The sequence below is a fragment of the Zalophus californianus genome, chromosome 2 (genome assembly GCF_009762305.2).
Source record: "Zalophus californianus isolate mZalCal1 chromosome 2, mZalCal1.pri.v2, whole genome shotgun sequence".
Taxonomy (NCBI): domain Eukaryota; kingdom Metazoa; phylum Chordata; class Mammalia; order Carnivora; family Otariidae; genus Zalophus; species Zalophus californianus.
The window spans coordinates 71,830,709-71,837,456 of NC_045596.1; the positions used below are offsets into that span (position 1 = coordinate 71,830,709).

A 6,748-nucleotide genomic window follows, 5' to 3' on the forward strand; every position below is an offset into this window, starting at 1 on the left:
TTCCAGCTTCTATGTTATACTCATTCATAAAGGGTACCTGTTCTGCTGTAAGATCAAGGAAAATATGATTTGTCTTTGAAGTGACTAGAATTTCAAGGTCAAGTCTTGTATACATGAAATCTTTTTTTTTTGATTGCACACATATATTTAACAATACAATTTTACAAAGGATGCTAAGAGCACTTTTCTTCTTATTTTACAGAAGGACCAGAAACATATGGACTTTCTATTAATATCCATACCGTAACACAGTCAAATCTAATTCCTAGATAGACGCATTACAAGTTGTTTAGACTTTAAAGGCTTAATGGCAATGATGAGGGGAAGAAAAAGAATTTATTTTACATAACTGAATGAAAAATAATTCAAGAAATAGTAAATAAAACTTAATATGGTCTCATGTGCCTGAAGGAGCTGGTGCCTGATTTGGAGGTGTGACTGCTATGTCCAGATAGTCTCCTGTTTGGAACTTCTGTGACTGCAGGGTCATGGAGTCATCAGTCCCCTTCCTCCCAGACATGGTGCTGCCAATCTCCTTTACTCTATAGCCAGGCCTTTTAGGATCTGTAAAAACAATTGCCCATTCATCCAAGTGTAGCTCTGCTGCTCGATGGACGGTACGTTTCCACGGGGAAATTCGTCCATTTGGTGGTGGTGGCCGTTATTGGTGCTAAAAACACGCAGTAGCAGCGGGCACGTTTTCTCCCGATCGAGCGGTTTCTCTGGCTCCTTCTTAATTTCCTCCTGGGTAACGCGCGACTGCACCACCATCTTCCTCCTATGGCCCGCCTTGTATACATGCAATCTTACGTAATTTGTATGTTTTCTGAACGAAACTAGTAGAGAACTCTGGGTTTATTGATACTATAATAAAATATCGGGGGGAGAGAGATACTTTGTAAAACGGATTCGGCTTACATTTACTTGCAAAAGGATGTCAATGCTTGTTGGAAAGATCTAGGCAGGGACTGTAACTCCCCATATATCTTGACTAAGAATAGACTTTGTCAGTTTGGAAATGTCATTCTTTTTGATTGAATTGACACTTTGGGAAGAACACACACGGAGCTCTCAGAGAAAGGGAACTCTGGGCTAAGATGCCAGATCAGTCAGTCAGTCCTGGCAATCAACCGGGTCACAGACCACAGCTAGACTGCAATAAAAGCTTATTATAAATGCTTTTTGTAGTAATGTTCTTACCTTTGTATGACAAACTGGGTGGCTTAAAACAACAGAAAGGTTATTTTCTCACAATTCTGGAGGGTGAAGTCCAAAATCAAGGTGTTGGCAGTTTGATGCCTTCAGGAGGCTCTGAAGGAGAATCTACTCTCCATGCCTCTCTTCCCGCTTCTGGTGGTTACTTGGCATTTCTTGGCTGGTAGATACCTGTCACTCCAATCTCTATTTTCACATGGTGTTTTTCCTGTGTGTCTCTCTGTGTTCACATGGCCTTCTTAGAAGGACATCAGTTATTGGATTTAGGACGTTCCTAATCCTCTTTTTATGACCCATGGCCTCATTTTAATGAAACTAATTACATCTGTAAAGACCCTATTCCAAATAATTCACATTCTGAAGTGCCAGGTAGATGTGGATTTGGGGGGAAACTATTTAATTCACTACACCTCCCAAACCATATACCCTCAGTATGGGTACATCAGTACAATCCATCAGAACATAATGTTAATAAGGCCCAGGGTGCATGTTTCATTCCAGGTACTGGGCAGATTGTTCTAACTGGTTCTAGGCTGATAGCTATGTATCTACATTGAAATTTTATCCAGTTAATCAAAAAGGAAACCAGGCGAGAACTTGGATGGAATAGTACGAATCCACTCCTGAAGGCTACAAAAGAACTCGAAGTACATGCTTATCTGATGGTTGGGCAGTAAGGTCATTTTCTTCTATAAAGCCTGGGACACACTGGCACACATAATAAGGTGATTGATGGCAAAGGTGATTGGACCACAGTGGATTATTACAAGTCATGACACTACGTTTTCTTTTTGAGAAGTGCACAATAAAATGCCTTCTCTGGCTGGATGAAATAAATTCTGACGTTTTGCTTTTTTTTTTTAAGATTTATTTATTTTTTGGGGGGAGGGGCAGATGGAGAGGGAGAGAGAGAGAATCTTAAGCAGGCTCCATGCTCAGCACGAGACTGACAGAGAGCTCAGTCTAGATCTCACGACCCTGAGATCATGACCTGAGCCGAAATCAAGAGTCCATTGCTTAACTGACTGAGCCACCCACGTGCCCCACTTTGTCTGCTTTTTATTTTGCTATGGAACTTGGTGAACCATCAACTGATTGTTATTGGTATGTGCATGTGTGTGAATAAGAATATGATTAACAACAGTCTGAGTTTGTACAGAACTTCCTTCCTGGAACCTTTTATTTTTGGCAAGTGTGTGGGAAGATTGAGGAGTCACATGACATCAAATAATTTCAGCAAGGACCAACAACCCTAATCATACACTTTTATGCATTTAGGGAATTTTTGATATGAATGTTTAGAAACATCTTACTTAAGCTGATTTTCAGATGTGTGCCACATGGATTTTTATTTTACTAGAATTTTTTTTTTTATTTTTAATTGTTTATATCCCACATATTCTAGTCAAGACATAAGGTGACTTATAAAATTAATAGAGTAAAAATGATAAAATGAAAACCAAACCAAGACAACCCAATTATTGGTAAGGGGGTTGGACAAGGGCTACTTAGACATTGTGTGTGTACTTAGCTGGTACCATCTTTTGTTAGGGAATATTGGCAATACACTATAAAGCCTTAAGACTCTGCATTCTGCCTAATTATTCTCTTAGGAATTTATCTTAAGGAAATTATCAAAGGAGAGGGCAAATATTTAGTTATATTCACTATGTGCAGCAATGTTGCACTATTGTTTATAATGGCAAAGAATGGGAAATGAATACACAATAAGAAATTGGTTAAATTACAGTATATCCATTTTGTAGGTAAATGTAATTTACATGCAACTTAAAATGATGTTGTAGAATAGTATTTAATTCTATTGAAGATGTTAAATATATTGTTAAATTCAGAAAGCATTGTGTAAAATGTAGAAAATGAGCCACTTTTAGAAATGCATATACATACATGCATGGGAAAAGGACAAAATATTAAGAACTAAAAAAAGGTGGTGAATGGACTGATCATTTTTATTTTCTTCCTTTTTCTTATATGTATTTTACATATCTTATGTAGTGAATATTTATTACCTTTGTGAAGAGAAAAGCAAGTTTGTTTTAAGTAGGTAAGAAAAAGAGTACAATGGGAAAATGTCATAGGAAAGTTAAAATGAATCTTGAAATGAGGTTACTTCTCAAAATGTATGCAGTAAGATTCTGTACAGATGGGACATACATTTTGTTCCAGGCTTTCAAAAGCCAATGGAAAGAGGGAAACAGAAATAGCCTTAGAATCTATAAGATGATACTATAGTAAGGTAAGAACAATTTGTTAGTCAACAATTTAAAAGTGAGTATAATGGCTGATTTCACTGGGCTTTTACCTACATGTAGGATGAAGACAAATGCTAGAGACCAATGGAAAGTTAAATATCAGTTATCAGTTCCCCTTTATATAAAGGGTAGCCATAAAGTTTGGAAACAGGATACTATTTTATTTTTTTACAGATTCATATTGTTATTTTATGTTATATTATATACCAACTTTACAGACAGAACCCCTCTGATTACTTGCTTCTTCTGGAGTATGTTAAAGATATAGGTTTATTTATTTTTAAAGATTTTATTTACTTGAGAGAGAGTGAGCTAGCACTAATTGGGGTGAGGTGCAGAGGGAGAGGGAGAAGCAGACTCCCTGCTGAGCAGGGAGACCGATGTGGGGCTCCATCCGAGGACTCTGGGATCACCACCTGAGCTGAAGGCAGACACTTAACCGACTGAGCCACCCAGGTGCTTCAAGGTTTATTTAGTAAAAATGAGAGAAGTCAACCGAGACAACACATTGAATGTGCTTCTGCTAGCATTGGGGAAAATGTATCACTACACCACACTCACTGCAACACGAACTATGCATCGCCACAAGGGATAACACACTTACCATATCAGGTAATGTCATGGAACATATCACACATCATAACGGTAAAACAAGAAACCATTTATTATGTATATTCACCCGTGTTTCCTGAATTTATGGCCAAGTTATAAAAGCTGTCTAATACTGTTTTATCCATGCTCATTTGTAATTCCATAGGGTCACTTTAGCTTTTCTAGGATATAATAAAATTCCTTAAATTTAATTTGACCCAGATTTAATCTTTAACGTAAAAAAAAGGGGGGTTTTCATTTTGATGATTTTGATTTGACACAAGTGAACTTCTGGAGAATTTGGTCTTTTTTGCATCTACAAGGGTAAAACAGTTGCCTGATTTTTGGCAGTTAAAATCTGTGCACACTATGCAGCTACACAGCAATAGACATGCTTTTTGCTGTATACCCCCAAGGACTTGTTTTGTCAGTGCAGTCCTAGTGGTAGGTTGGAGGCCACTTCCAAGGGTACAAGTTTTGGGACCTTGTAAGAAGAGAAATTTTCAGGGGCGCCTGGGTGGCTCAGTCGTTAAGTGTCTGCCTTCGGCTCAGGTCATGGTCCCAGGGTCCTAGGATCGAGCCCCGGATCGAGCCCCACATCAGGCTCCCTGCTTCTCCCTCTCCCACTCCTCCTGCCTGTGTTCCCACTCTCGCTGTCTCTCTCTGTCAAATAAATAAATAAAATCTTAAAAAAAAGAAATTTTCATGAAAGATGTCACTTCCTAAAGACTTTATTGCATGCACCTTCAGGGACAAACCAAAGCTCACCCTAAAGGCTTTCTTAGGAAATGCTCAACCATCCAATCTTTTTTTAACATCAATATTAACCTATATGATATTACTGAGTTTCTTATATTTAAGGTAAGGTGGATTTAAAAAAATGCAAAATTAAACTATGAATAGTTTAAAGAAACACAAAGGAATAGTCATAAAGCCTGTATGCTCTCTGTAGTCAGGAATAATGCTTCTTATCCAGCAATACATATAGAAGACATTAACTAAATATTATAATAATTATTTGATTGATGGCAATATTAATTTACCATGATATTTTTCTTCCAAGTTATTTTTCACATTAATAAACCAATGCTGTGTGTTATAGGACAGTTTTCAATAAGCTTAGATAATTTAGCCTGGGTATATATATATAGGCTTCTTGGCTAAACTATATTAAACAACAAAAAACAGTGAAAACATGTAAAAAATATTTTACAACCAATTTTTCCTTTGAATATTGACTACATGGACAAAATGAGTATTTTGGGAGGTGGGGGACCAAGAAAAACCTTTGTCATTATGTAGCTTTACAGGGTGTGCACATATTGCCTGTCAAATAATCAGTGTTTTCCTTTCCCAGAGGTGAAGACACTTAATTCTTCAAAAGTATACCTGACAGACAGAATGTTGCAGCCAACCTGTTTTTTCCCCACAAGTTTGATCTGTCTCTAAGTTTACTAAGTTCATATTTGTCTGCCGGGTAAGTAAGTTAAACACAGAAAACAATCATCATTAAACACTATTCTTACCGTATTGAGAATTTCTTTCAATTCAAAATAGGCACATGCATTTCAAAAAGTGAGCTGTTAAAAATGGGGCAAATGGGTATCTATCTGTTCAGGTGGAAGCGTAGTAGCACTGGGTATCTATCATTCCCTGGTCACTGGGGATTCCTCATTTGTCCAGTGCTAGAGCTGGACCACATGATCCCTTCTGCTTGTCAAAGGTTACAGTTATAATTTATCACATCTCTTATTGATTTTTTGTTTTCCAATATCTTTTAATGTAAATTTTTTAAACATACAGAGAAATTGGAAGTAATGTACAATGAACACCCATCTCTACCTACCATGTAAAGTCTGTAATTAACATCTCGGGATACTGGATTTGTTACATGTATATCCAGCTATCCATCTCTTTATCCATCCTTCAATCCATCTTTTAAAATGTACATTTCAAAATAAGTTACAGATATCAGTATACTTCCTAAATACATCAGTGTGCATAGCATTAACTGGACGTCAATTTTGCTTACAGTTGTTTTTTAGGTTAAATCTTTTTAACATGAATGTTTTCTTTCATAACATTTATCTTGGTTAGCAACTATGTACTCCTTGGCATATTTATTTGGTTAATGTTTGCCTCCCCCTTGAAGGCAACAGGGACTGTGCCATTTTGGTCACCAAGATATCCACAGGGGCTGGTATTACAGTAGATGCTCAATATACAGTATATTTGTTAGGGAACATATGGGAAGTCAGAAAGAAATGGATGGAAGATGGAGCTATAGAAATTCAAAGAAAAAGTAAACCATGGCCTCTCAAATCAGTTTAAATATCTGTTATTAAGACTATTGTTGGTGCTGAGGCCATTCAAAGCATTTTGGTAAATGGAGAAGGACATGCTTGCTAAGGAAATTGGCATTTTATGTTGGTTCAATTAAGAAAATAAAATGAAGTACTCTGAGTATCTTCACTGATTGTTCTACATATAAGTAAGTTCCTAGGGTTCTGGATGTTTATTTGGTAAGGAAGCTTGTTTTTGGTAAGGAAGTTTGTAATTTAGACATACTTATATCCCACCTCCAGGCTTGAGTCTTTGATAACCAACTTCTCTCTCAAGATTAAATTTCATATGAAAGCAATTAAGGCAAATATATTGACCTAAATGCT

At 36.9% G+C, this 6,748-nt stretch overlaps 1 pseudogene; it reads right to left on the bottom strand.

The window, feature by feature from the left end:
- Positions 1-386: 386 nt before the first annotated feature.
- On the bottom strand, positions 387-4,110 carry LOC113925535 (annotated as a pseudogene).
- Between the last annotated feature and the right edge of the window lie 2,638 nt (positions 4,111-6,748).